A 12,551-nucleotide genomic window follows, 5' to 3' on the forward strand; every position below is an offset into this window, starting at 1 on the left:
ATCCATAATAATAATTACAAGCGTTACTCTCCTAAATCCAGAATAAGAAAACTACTCACTCATGGTGAGTTCAGCAAACATCATGATAAAAGATAAAAACAGTAAAAAGAAAATCATGTAAAAGAAATAAAATAATAAAAATCTGTCTAGGGAGATGAAACGAAGGAACCAAAGAGAGTTTGCTTTGATCTTGTGAAGCTTCAGCTGGAAAACTTCTTTCGGCACTAATCTTTCTCTCCTCGAGACGGCTGGATTTCTCTCCTTCAAAACTCCTCAAAAGTGCTGTCAAAAGATAAAAGAGATAGTGAGCCAACAGCAGCCGCTGCAGCCAGTCCGTCTGTCTGTCAGTCCCCCCTTTTCTGATGTTTTCTCTTCTATTTATAGTGGTTGCTCTAGGGTTAGGTTATTTTGAGTCCAAAAGGCTTTAGGAGTCTCGTTTGAATCCGAAAATAAGATGGGAATTCGAGTTATAAAACTGGCTGTCGCATAATACATGGCCCGTGTGTCACTACACGGGTCCCAGCATGTAGGGCCGTGTAACTTGCTGGAGGAGAATTGCGGAATCTTGCATTGGCATAGAGAGTTACACGGGTCTGCGCCAACTACACGGGCCATGTACTATTGTTCCCATAAGGTTCTTCAAGCTTGTTCTCGGCAGAGACTTACACGGGTCTCTGCAGATTACACGGGTCTAATTACACGACCCGTGTACTTGTGTTTCTCCATTGATTCTCTTGACTTTCTTCTAGCAGAGAGTTACACGGGTCTGTGGGTTGGTTGACACGACCCGTGTACTTTGTATCAGTAGCAATTATCTGTCTCTTAACTTCTCCAGGCTTTTCTTTGCACTCCTATACTCTGAGGTTTCACCCAAACACCTGAAATGATGCAGAAAACATGAAATTAAGAGCTTGATAATAGAAATTACCAAAAACTAATGAAATCAACTATTATGCATGAAAATACTTGTCTAAATGCTATAAGATAGTATATAAATGTGCTTTAAAACATCTATATAATTCAAGTGTATCAACTTTCCTTTAAAGTAACTGCCATTGACTTTTTAAATTAAAAAGCAAAAAACTTGTAATGAATGATAATTATATTTAATAATTAATACTTTTTTTATTATTTAAATTTGAAAGATCAAAATAATTAAGAATCATATTTAAAAATAAAATTATATAATAATTATATATTAGAACTGTTTAAGAAATATAGAAAAATTATTATCAATAAATTTAATTAAAAATTACTACTTGCTATAGATGTGACAAATTTAAAATCCTATCTCTTCTTTAATTTATTTTATAAAATCTGAACAACCTCTTCATCAGAAAGTGAACATGGAATATACATAAATTAGCATATGTGTGTTCATTGAGTATAATTAATATATCAATATGATTAACTATTAATTTTGCCTATCGCTAATTAAATTAAACTTTTCACGATATTTGTAATAATAATAATAATAATAATAATAATAATAATAATAATAATAATAATAATAATAACTACTTATTATGATATTAAAATTTAATAATTATATAATTTGTAACTTACATATACATAATTAGAAAATTAATAACTTAATCATAATTTATAGAAATTGTATCATTAATTAATTTTTCTAAATAATAATAAAATAATATAACATAACATTATTAATATTAACTAAATTAATAATATTAATTATTTATTAATATACTATAAAAATATTAAAAAAATAATGAAAATTGAATATTAATATAAATTTATTATTTACCATAACTATGAAAATAAATTTTTATTTCATTTTATTTTTTCACAATTTATTTTATATAGCATTCATTATATAATTAAAAATATGTCTTTATTAAATAAATATTAAAATAAAATAAATAAAAATAAAATAACATTAAAGTAAATTAAATGTAACGCCCTCACTTTACGTAGTTCGTACCTTCTGTTGCTCTGGTGACCTAATGTCGGTCTGGATAATCAGGATGTCTGGAACTACACTTCAGTGATAGTGAGCAAGCATAAAATGATGAAATAAATAATAAGAAAATACAAGAAAAATTAAGAAAAAAAATAAAAGAGAAGAAATGAAACTAGGTTAAACAAGCCGGCACCATAGCGATGAGTGACCACATCGGAAAGTTACGGCGAAGGCAATTACCGACCCCAGGACCGCGGGAAACCCTCAAAAATAAATTTCGAGACATAATCAAAGGCTTATTGAGGTGTAATTGACATTAGAAATGTCAAAGAAAATTTAATAAATTAGTACAAAGAAAAATAAAAAAATCAAGAAACCGACAAAAATCGATGTTATCGAAAAATCGAGAATGCAACCCGAAGAGGGGCATTTTGGTCATTTGACACCTAAATTTACCTTTTGACCTCAATGTCCATTAAAAATGAGTGATAGCATACTTTGAAAATGTCATGAAAATTAAAATTGTGGTACATAGTATAAATGATGGAAGTTTAAGGCATAAAAATAAAAATTAAGAAAGTTTGAATAATTAAACATTAAAATAAGTTAAGTGCTCCACTAAGGCAGATTGGACCACCTATAAAAGACACTTTGGACAGCTGAACATCATCTTCAACCTCCAACAATTGAACTAGCCGAATGCATCCCAAAGAAAACTCCCATGGTCGAAATCTTTAACCTCTCCATGCAACCATGAAGTGAGCCCTTTTTCCACTTGATTGCTTCATTAAAATTGATCACCACACTTAGGGAAGGATATTGGTAGCTGAAAGAGAGAGATTTGGAGAAGTTTTGACAAGCTCAACTTGAGGTAAGTGTCTAATTACTCCTCCTTTCTTTAGGCAAAATGATGTTTAAGGTGAGGGATGATGTTTGATGAAGAAAAATTGATGAATTGTTGGGTAATTGGATTGAGCTAATTTTGGTAGCCATGAAAGCTTGATGTGCTTGAGTTTTTCCTACCTCTAATGGATGGAAATTTAGGTTGATTAAGTCAATTTGAAGTGTAGCAAGTTAATGCCCATGTATATATATGTTAGTGCAAGAAATTAAGAGTTTTAAAAGGGAATTGAATACCTTAGTAAACTGCCATGTTTGGCAGCTTGAAAACCCTTGAATTGATGAAAATTATTCATGAAATATGATAGAGTTGAATTGGGGACAGTATGTGTGTATTTGTTATGGAAGTGTATGTGACAATTTGATGAGTATATATATTGAATTTGGGTTGGCTTACATGTTGAATATTAATAGAGTATTGTGTACCTTGAAATCTTGAGCATTCTACCCAATTTACTTTGTTGGAATTTTGTTGAATAAATATAGAAGTTCCAAGAATGAATATTGAATTATTGGAAGGAGGAGGATTGCCAAATTGGGAGTGTAAATTCTCTTATGCAGATCGTGATTATTGACAGTGTATAAATTAGGTTATAAGTGTAAAGTTGTGACTCCAATTGGTATGAGGCCAATTGGAGGTGAAACTAGACATAAAATAGGTCAACTTTCATGTAGAAGTGTTACCCAAATTCTACCTAGAAGATTACCTAAAAAGTGACCAAATTCGGATTGCCTAAAATGTGAACCCAGAATTTGACCATATGAATAGTAATCAGTCTTTTGGCCATAACTCACTCAAAACAGGTCCAAATGACTTGAAATTTATACCGTTGGAAAGCTTAGACATAGGGCTACAACTTTGGTGAAGACCACCAAGCCCAAAAATACCAATTATCAAGTCAAAATGATTGCCAAATTTGGGTTATAAAAACTGGCCGAATTGACTTTGACCTAAAAATGACCTAAACTTTGCAATATAAGTGCAACTTGACTAGCAATAGTAAAATGACCATAACTTGGTCCATAGAACTCCAAATAACATGAAACCAGTCCCAAAATTTCAATAAGACATAGATCTACAATATTAGTAATTTGACCAAAACTCAGAAATCAAGAAAACTAGGTCAATTAACTTGATTAAGTTGGCACACTAAATATGGAATTGGCACATTTGATCATAAAACCCAGAAAATTCAAATAAGCATATCTCCCACAAGAAGTGTCCAATTGAAATGAGCCATACCAATCCGGAAAGCTAAGAAAGAGACCTAAAACTTTATTTTAGACAACTTCCTCAAATTATAAATGTATAAGATCAGAATTTAAGGTCAAAACCATTGACCTAATTAAGGACCATGCCAATATAAGACCTTTGAGTCTAAGTCAACAATTTGGCTATAAATAATTTTATAAGACCTAACAAATTACAAGTAAAATTTCCCATTAACCCTAAGACATAGGGAAACAATACTTATGAAGAATGCTAGACCTCAATGTGATTACAAATAGTCCAAATAAATTAGTAAAATCAGAACCGAAAATGCCTAATAAGGAAGTTAAAATTTAACTTTGACCTTGTTATGGTTAAATGACCATAACTTAAGTTATATAACTCCAAATGGAGTGATTCAAAAAGGAAATTAAAGAAGACACAATGAGAAACAATTTAATGAAGAGAAATCTATTAAATTTATACTGCAACTTGGTCTAATAGACAGTAAACATTGGCTATGAAATCTGAATAATTGCAATAAAATGCAATAAGCTTTGAAATGAAATTGGCAACATATGTCAACATGTGAGGAATGAAAAATGGAACATATTAGTGACATTAAAACTAATTCACCTAGTGTGTATTAAAGGTCAACATTATAAACCCTAATGAAAGGAATAATATTAATAAAATTTAATTATTGAAACTTATTATTATAAACAATTTAAATGAGTACTGAAATATTTTAAATTGTGTGTTTCAGTTAGAAAAGACACTGGGAAGGGAAAAGACCCACTAAGTCAAGGCCAAGAGGCAACTCATCAGAGGTTTATGCACAACTAGTATTTAATTGATTTTATTCTGAATATTTCATATGAATAAATGACGTTAGTTTCCTTATGTATTATGTTTATCAAGTATTAGATTTAACCCAATGATTATTGAAATTGTTATAGTATGTATGAATTTAGCTTTGTAAAATGGTATTTCAACAATTATTGAGCATTAATGTTTTGGAAAAATTGTGATCAAATATTTTTTGAATTGTGATAAGTATAAAAATTATTGGATATTGGAATTGACATTGAATTGAATTGTGTTGTGATTTATGCTCACAAAAAGGACAAAGAGATTTATGATATTGTTTTAGATCTCACCATAGATGCTTGATTAGGTTATTATCCGTCTCTCTCATTTGTTGAGGAGACAATAGAGTTAGCTTTGTTTTGATTACCATGGTACGTGCATAGGCTTAGATTCTCCTCTGATTAGAGGTTAGATCTAAGTTTTTTTTGTTATGGCCCATTCGGAAGTTTCATTATTGTGATGTGTACTGTACACGATGATTCTATCTCCCTGACCATAGGGAGTTAGAATCTGCTTCGACCTCCCCGACCATAGGGAGTTAGAATTACCCCGGAAATGGCCCTTTCGGATTAGCCTTGTATAGTTAGTGAGATAAAAAATGTTTTTTGAATAGTAAAGAATTTCGATTTCAAATGGAATTTATGCATAATTGATTTTATTGGAATTAATCTTATTTCCATAAATTGCTAGAATTACCTTAAATGTTTAGTTGTGATTTGATAAATTGAATTTCGTGATCAAAGTCATTTTATACAAATGATTTATATTATTCGCAATGAATATTTTGATTTTTGGAATTTGATGAGTATCCAGATTTTCAAATTATTTACTGTAATTTTGCTAAGGAATATGGTACTATGTTTTAAGTTATAGTTGTGCACCACTGAGTTCACCACTCAACGATAGTTTTGCATGCTGTCGCATTTGAAAAGAGCATAAAGCAGTTGAGTAAGCTTCCTTGAAGACATATTCAGATCAGCTCCAGGTATATCATAGGTATACCCATGTACATAGGTTTTGATGTATACATGTAAATATATATATGTAAATTATTTGAGTAGTTGTATAAAAATTCTTGTAAAATATTTTGATATGTTACTAAAGGCAAATTATTATAATGTAAATTTTAGATTTCATTTACCTGTATAATTTTGTAATATTAAAATTTAGATTTCATTTACCTGTATAATTTTGTAATATTAATTTTTGAGCCTTGTAATCAATGTTTCTTTTATGATGAACTTGGTTTGAAAATGAATTAATTTGATTATTGAGATTTGAATTGTGAGATGAAATGAAGTTTATTGGAGTTGTATTTGAGAAATTATATTGGGAGTGTTTTCCTTTTCAGGTTTGAAGAATTATTTTCTCAAAATACAGCTGGCACTCTATAGAGATTTTGAAAAATTTTATAACACCAAATTTTAATCGATGAAATTGATTTAAAATCCCTTGTAGTATATTTAATGGGTTACCGGTAGACGAAGTACGATAATTCATTAGGTGTACTACGGGATCATGTTACATCTTACGGAGGAGTAGGGTGTGACATTAAAAATTATTAAATATATAAGAGAGAGAGAGAAAGAAAGTAAAGCATTTAACTTCGTGTGACTACTTTCATAGCATAATTTTAAATTATTTTATTAATTTTAAGATATATATAATTTTTAAAATTTTATAATTAAATAAAATAATTAAAAATTTAAGAATCATTAAATGAGAAATTTATAAAATTATTAAAATATGTCTAATATTTTTAATTAGTTAACCATAAAAATTATGGTAATAATGGTAATAGTAAAATAATTAATGATAACAGTAACAGTAATAATTAATTACATTAATTAATATAATTATTAAACATAACATATATATATATATATAGTTATACCCCTAATTTTTAAATAATTATTTTATATATAAATATAAATATTTTAGTCTTACCCCTAGTGTTGTGGGTTTTGCGTAGGTATTTTAGTTTTGTGGCAATTCGACCGTTGCCTAGATTTATAATTTTGGGCCAAACAGATAAGCTACCGGAATCACTTCGAAACCGGGTTAAAGTTATAGGCTACCTTGCTATTTTCAAATGCCCCGGACGCATTCCAAGCGTTAGAATTGGCATAGTAAATCTGAACTCCAAGTTTCTTCAATTTTATAGTGCTAGGTTTAGAATAAAATTTCAAAAAATATTCCTGGGTAACTAGAAAATTATATTTCTTTTTGCGTTAGCTTTATAATATTGCTAAGGACCGCAAGACAAAATTTTAGAATTTTTAGAGCTAGCTAGAATGACTTTTGCAAAATATCCGTTTTAAACCTTATAATTGAATTGTTAAATTATGTAAAATTTGCTTGAGTTGGAGGGCCATAAGTTGTTGTCGAGATGATGTATGGCTTTAGAAGTGTGATTTGAACTATTTTGGAGGTTGGGTAAGTCTTAGGTACAGGGAAGGCTCTGCCGGATTTCCAGCATAAATTAGAATGTCTTTATTTCCTTAAAAATTTAATTTGGGTTAGCATTAATAAATTTATAATATAATTATCGAGGTGATTTGGGTCATCCATATTCTCTCCTCAGCTACCATAGCAGTTTCTGGTTAATTAGTGAGTAGATATTTATTTTATTTTCAATTTGAATATTATTATATTTTTGGCATACTCATGCATCACTTATATTTATGTAGTTAAATATTAGGCATGTCTTGTTTTGCATTTATACATAATGATATTACTTTGGTTGCTGTGTTTTGATAATCTGAAGCTGTGTGTGTGAGTTGGTGTGTATGTGAAGTATGTGGATATGGTTAAAACGGGTAGATGCGGCTGGAGCTTGACTTGTTAGGACCCGATCCTTATTATGGATAAGTTGGAGTAGGCATGGCTTTGAGTTGATCTCGCTGGCCCCCACATATAAATTATTAAGTGAAAGTCCAGCTCGAGTTGATCTTTCTAGCAGGTCTTGGATTAAGAGAGCTGGGTAGGGGGATCAGCTCCCCATATATGTACGCTTGAGTATAGACTTGACACAAGTGCGTGAGTGCTCCAGATTATCTTTAATGTAACTTAATATGATTTGTTTGACTTGTATGAAAATGATGCATTTTATTTCTAAGGATGCATTAGAATTAAATAGTTATAGAAATTATATGTAAAATAAATATTTACTCTCTGAGTCGAACGCTCACTCTTATTCACTATTTTTTTAGGCTATTGGAGGAGTTCTTTTTCAAAGCAACCTGCTTTCTTCCTCGCATGTTTAACATCAGTTATTTATTTGTTTTACTATTTTCGAAATTTAAAATCCAAAACTCCACACGTGTTAGCAGTAGCATGGCCCTTGTTGGAGACTAAATTAATTTAAGTTTTGATATTAATAAATGAAATTTTTATGATATTTATATTATTTATAATTGATTGATTATGTCACACCCTACCCCTCTGTAAGGCATAACATGATCCCGTAGTATACCTAATGAATTACCAACTCCGTCTACTGATAACCCATTAAATACACTATAAGGGATTTTAAAAACTTTTCTTACTTATTTTACAGTGGTGAGCACTATTTACAGGTATTAAAAACTTTGGTGAACTGAAGTGAAACAATTAACTCATTTGATTTATTTGGAATTTCTGTAAAAATTTTGGCAGAGTGCCATCTGTATTTTGGATAAAACAGTTCTTCAGAAAACCTGTAAAAGACACTTCAATAATTTTCCAAATCTCAACTCCAATACATTTCTCAACACAACAATTTATCAACTCAATTCCATAGAAATTTTTCAAAGTCTGAGATAAGGAAATATAATACAATTTTCACAAGTCAAATAACTCATAATTAATTTACAACTTCAAGGTACAATTTGAATTTACAACTTTAAGTTACAATTTGAATTTACAACTGCTCAAAACCAAAAACAAAATATACATATAGTGAATATACATTACATTACAAAATACAGAATACTGGTATACTCATTATACCTGATAGTCTCTCGCTGGAGGTACTAGCAGCCTAGTCTGCTGCCTGTCATCTGTCTACTGCGGCGACAATAAAAGCTATCATTTGAGACAATGTCTCAGTGGTGCACAACATTAACCAAATATAATTTAAATCACAATTCATAAGTCATGTAAATAGTAGATACTTAAAATCATAGTTAAATTCAAGACAGTAATTGTCAACAAGAATTTAAACTCCCTTTGTCAATATCACAATAATTTTCATAAGTTAGATCATGTTTGAATTCAAAAGACAGTATATGTCAATGAGAGTTTAAATCCATTTCACAATCTCACAATACATATCAATAAATCACACACAGCTTAATCATGATCCATAGTTCAATTCGTCCCAAAAGCCAATGGCTAATGAGGTATTCAATTCGTCCCAAAAGTCGATGACTAATGAGGAATAACATAGCTAGCTAGCAAAACTATGAGTACTCATCCAATTCGTCCTCAATAGGCACACACCTCAACACTTCAGCCAGAGAGGGAATTCAATTCGTCCCACTAGACAAGCTAATGAGGAATACAATCAATATACATGATAGCTGTGGTTTCAAACCATTTCCAATGCTTTTAAATCAATAAGTATCCATCAATGTCATTCAAACAATTTCTCACAGTTTCAAATCATTTACAATGCTTTTCAAGCAATAAATATTCATTCAAATACATTTCCACAATTTAAAACAATAATATACAAATAGTCAATATTTATTTCAATTGAAAATAATTCAAAAGAACTAGTTGTTGTGCACAAACCTCTGATGTTTGTCTCCTGGTCTTGACTCAGTATTTCTTTTCCTTTTGCTGAGTCCTTGCTAACTGAGAAACACAATTTGAAGTGTTTCAGTGCTAAATTAATTTGCCTCTAACGATAATGTTCGATAAACAATTCACTGAATACCTTTATTTGCTTAATCACCTAATATACCGACCCTCGATGTTTTCTAGATAAATTAGGTTTTTGTGCCCTTTATATGTCACATTCGATAGGGTTTTAGGGTTGGTACGTGTTACCAAACTCAATTCTATGTATATTGCGTTTTCTTGCATTTCATTGCAAATTGCTAGATTTCGGGATACTAGTTTGACCTAGTCGGACGATCTAGTTCCCTCGGTTTTCGGGTTTCGGTCAAAACTAAAAACTTGTAGATCTATGTCTTATGGACAGCGGTGCAAAATTTTAGGTCAATCCGAGTTAAGTAGACCAAGTTATGGTCATTACACTATTGCTGGTCAAATGGCATCAAATTAGGTCAATTTTAGGTCAATTTGGTCAACTTTGGTTCGGCCAGTTTTTGGACCTGAACTTGTGCAAGCTTTTTGACTTGCTTATGGTCATTTCTGGGTTTTGGTGTCTTCATAAGACTTGTAGGTATGGGTCTTAACTATTCATGGTTAAAATTTCAGGTCAATTGGATCTGTTTTGAGTGAGTTATGGCCTAAACACTCACTGCTGCCCAATTGGTCATTTTTCAGGTCCTAATTGTACCTAATCCGAATTGGTCATTTTCTTAGGTCACCTTGCAAGCAGAATTTTGGTATACTTTCTCAATGAAAGTTGGCACATTTTGTGCCTAGTTCCACCTCCAATTGGTCTCATACCAATTGAGGTTACACATTTAAACTTATTAGCTAAAATGTACACTGCCCTTAGTTACCTTGCTTAAACACACATCAATCACACACTTACCTTGCAATATGTTTACTTCCCTACCAAATCTGTTTTGGTACATTACCAAAAACATATTCCACTTTACATTAACATCACTTTGGGCAGATTACAATTATCCTCAACACACCAAATATAATTCTAATTTCCAAAGTCCAAATACAATTACATACACACCTAACTATTACAAATTTTTGCATATACTTTACACAATCAATCTATATACATATCCATCAAACTTCCATGTCAATATTCTGCCAATACCTTCATGAACACACACATTTATTCAAGTGTCCCAAGGCTGCCGAAAATGTTCTTCAACACCAAAGTGTCCTACAATTCATCAATTCCCATCCAAGTGCAAAAATCACCATACACATGTGAAGTAATTCACTAGGTTATTAAATCACCATAACCAACATCATTTCCCATCAAATATATGCACAATTATCTCATCAAATACATGACTACATGGCTGTCCAAAATGAACACAACAATAACTCTTCAAACAAAAAATTTTCTTCACAAATCCAACACCCATAACATGCACACAAAATTTAATAAAGCTATCTTCAAAAATGCTAACTTACCTTATGGTTGGAGCTTGCTAAACCTTGATTAAACTTCTCAAATTTAGTATCAAACTCTTCCTTGTGATGTGTAGACAAACTTTCATGAAGCTACTTAAGTGATTGGAGTTGAAATGGAAGGATTAGATGAAGCTTGATGAAAACGCCAATGGAGGTTTCCTCTCACCTTCAATTCGGCTAGGTTAATGAAATGAGAAAGATGAACTTTTCTGATGGTGTAATGGAAGTACACCTGCCCCACTATGTGTGTATTTTATTCACTAATGGTCCACTCCCACCATTTAACAATATAATATGTTAAACTTTCACTTAATCCCACATTAAACCCTTAATTCTCACTATTTACTTTAGGTACCACCAAATTAATTTTTCATTTTATTTTCTAAGTGTAATACTATTTATTTTTAATGGACATTTAGGTCAAAAGACAATTCGGGATGTCAAATGACCATAATGCCTGTTAGTTGCATTCAGATTTTTAGTAACAGGGTTTTGTCTGTTTTTCGATTTCTCACTTTTCTTTGTACTAATTATTTAATTTTTCTTTGATCTTTCTAATGATATTTATTCTTCAATAAGGGTCTATTTCAGTCCTAAAAATGTTTTCCAGGGTTCTCCGCAGTCCAGGGCTAGTCAACGGTCCACGCCGTGACTTCTCGGTGCGGTCACCCATCGCTAGGGTTTCTGGCTCGCTTAACTTGGTTACATTTCTTTGCTATTATTTTTCCTTTGTTTTTCTTGTATTTTCTTTTCTTGTATTTCATTATTTTATGTCTCCTCACTCACATTGAAGTGTGGTTCTAGGCATCCTAGCTGTCCGAACAGCACCGATCACCGGAACAGCAGAACGCACTACCGAACTTAGGGGTGTTACAGATTAAGAGTTGAGCTGCGCTCCCCTGACTTTAGATTTTAATAGTTATCGAGTTGGGTTGACCCAAATAAAAATATAATATAATATTTTATCTTATTTTATTTGCATAATAGGCCTCAAATTTTGAGCTCTGATTATGGATATGGGATTAGTAAGGCTTATTACGGGCCTCATGAGTTTTATGCTGACCCAGGTCCTAGTGCCTGTCCAGTCCGTGGGTTCAGATTCCAAAAGTACAAAAGGATCAGATCTATCAAACTACAAAACTCAATTTTTTCAAAACTGATTTCACAATCAAAACTGAAGAGAGAGATCTTCATATTACAAAACCCTTTGAGACGATTTCTCTTCTGTCTCAAAAATCCTTACAAAAACACCGTGAAAAACAATACAAATACATCCATATAGGTTTAGTCCAAGTTGGAATTAAACCGCTTACAAAAGAAGGGTTGAACACCTCAATTCTAGCAGTTCTTAGAGATACTAGGTTCATA

The sequence above is a fragment of the Hevea brasiliensis genome, chromosome 5 (assembly GCF_030052815.1).
Source record: "Hevea brasiliensis isolate MT/VB/25A 57/8 chromosome 5, ASM3005281v1, whole genome shotgun sequence".
NCBI lineage: Eukaryota > Viridiplantae > Streptophyta > Magnoliopsida > Malpighiales > Euphorbiaceae > Hevea > Hevea brasiliensis.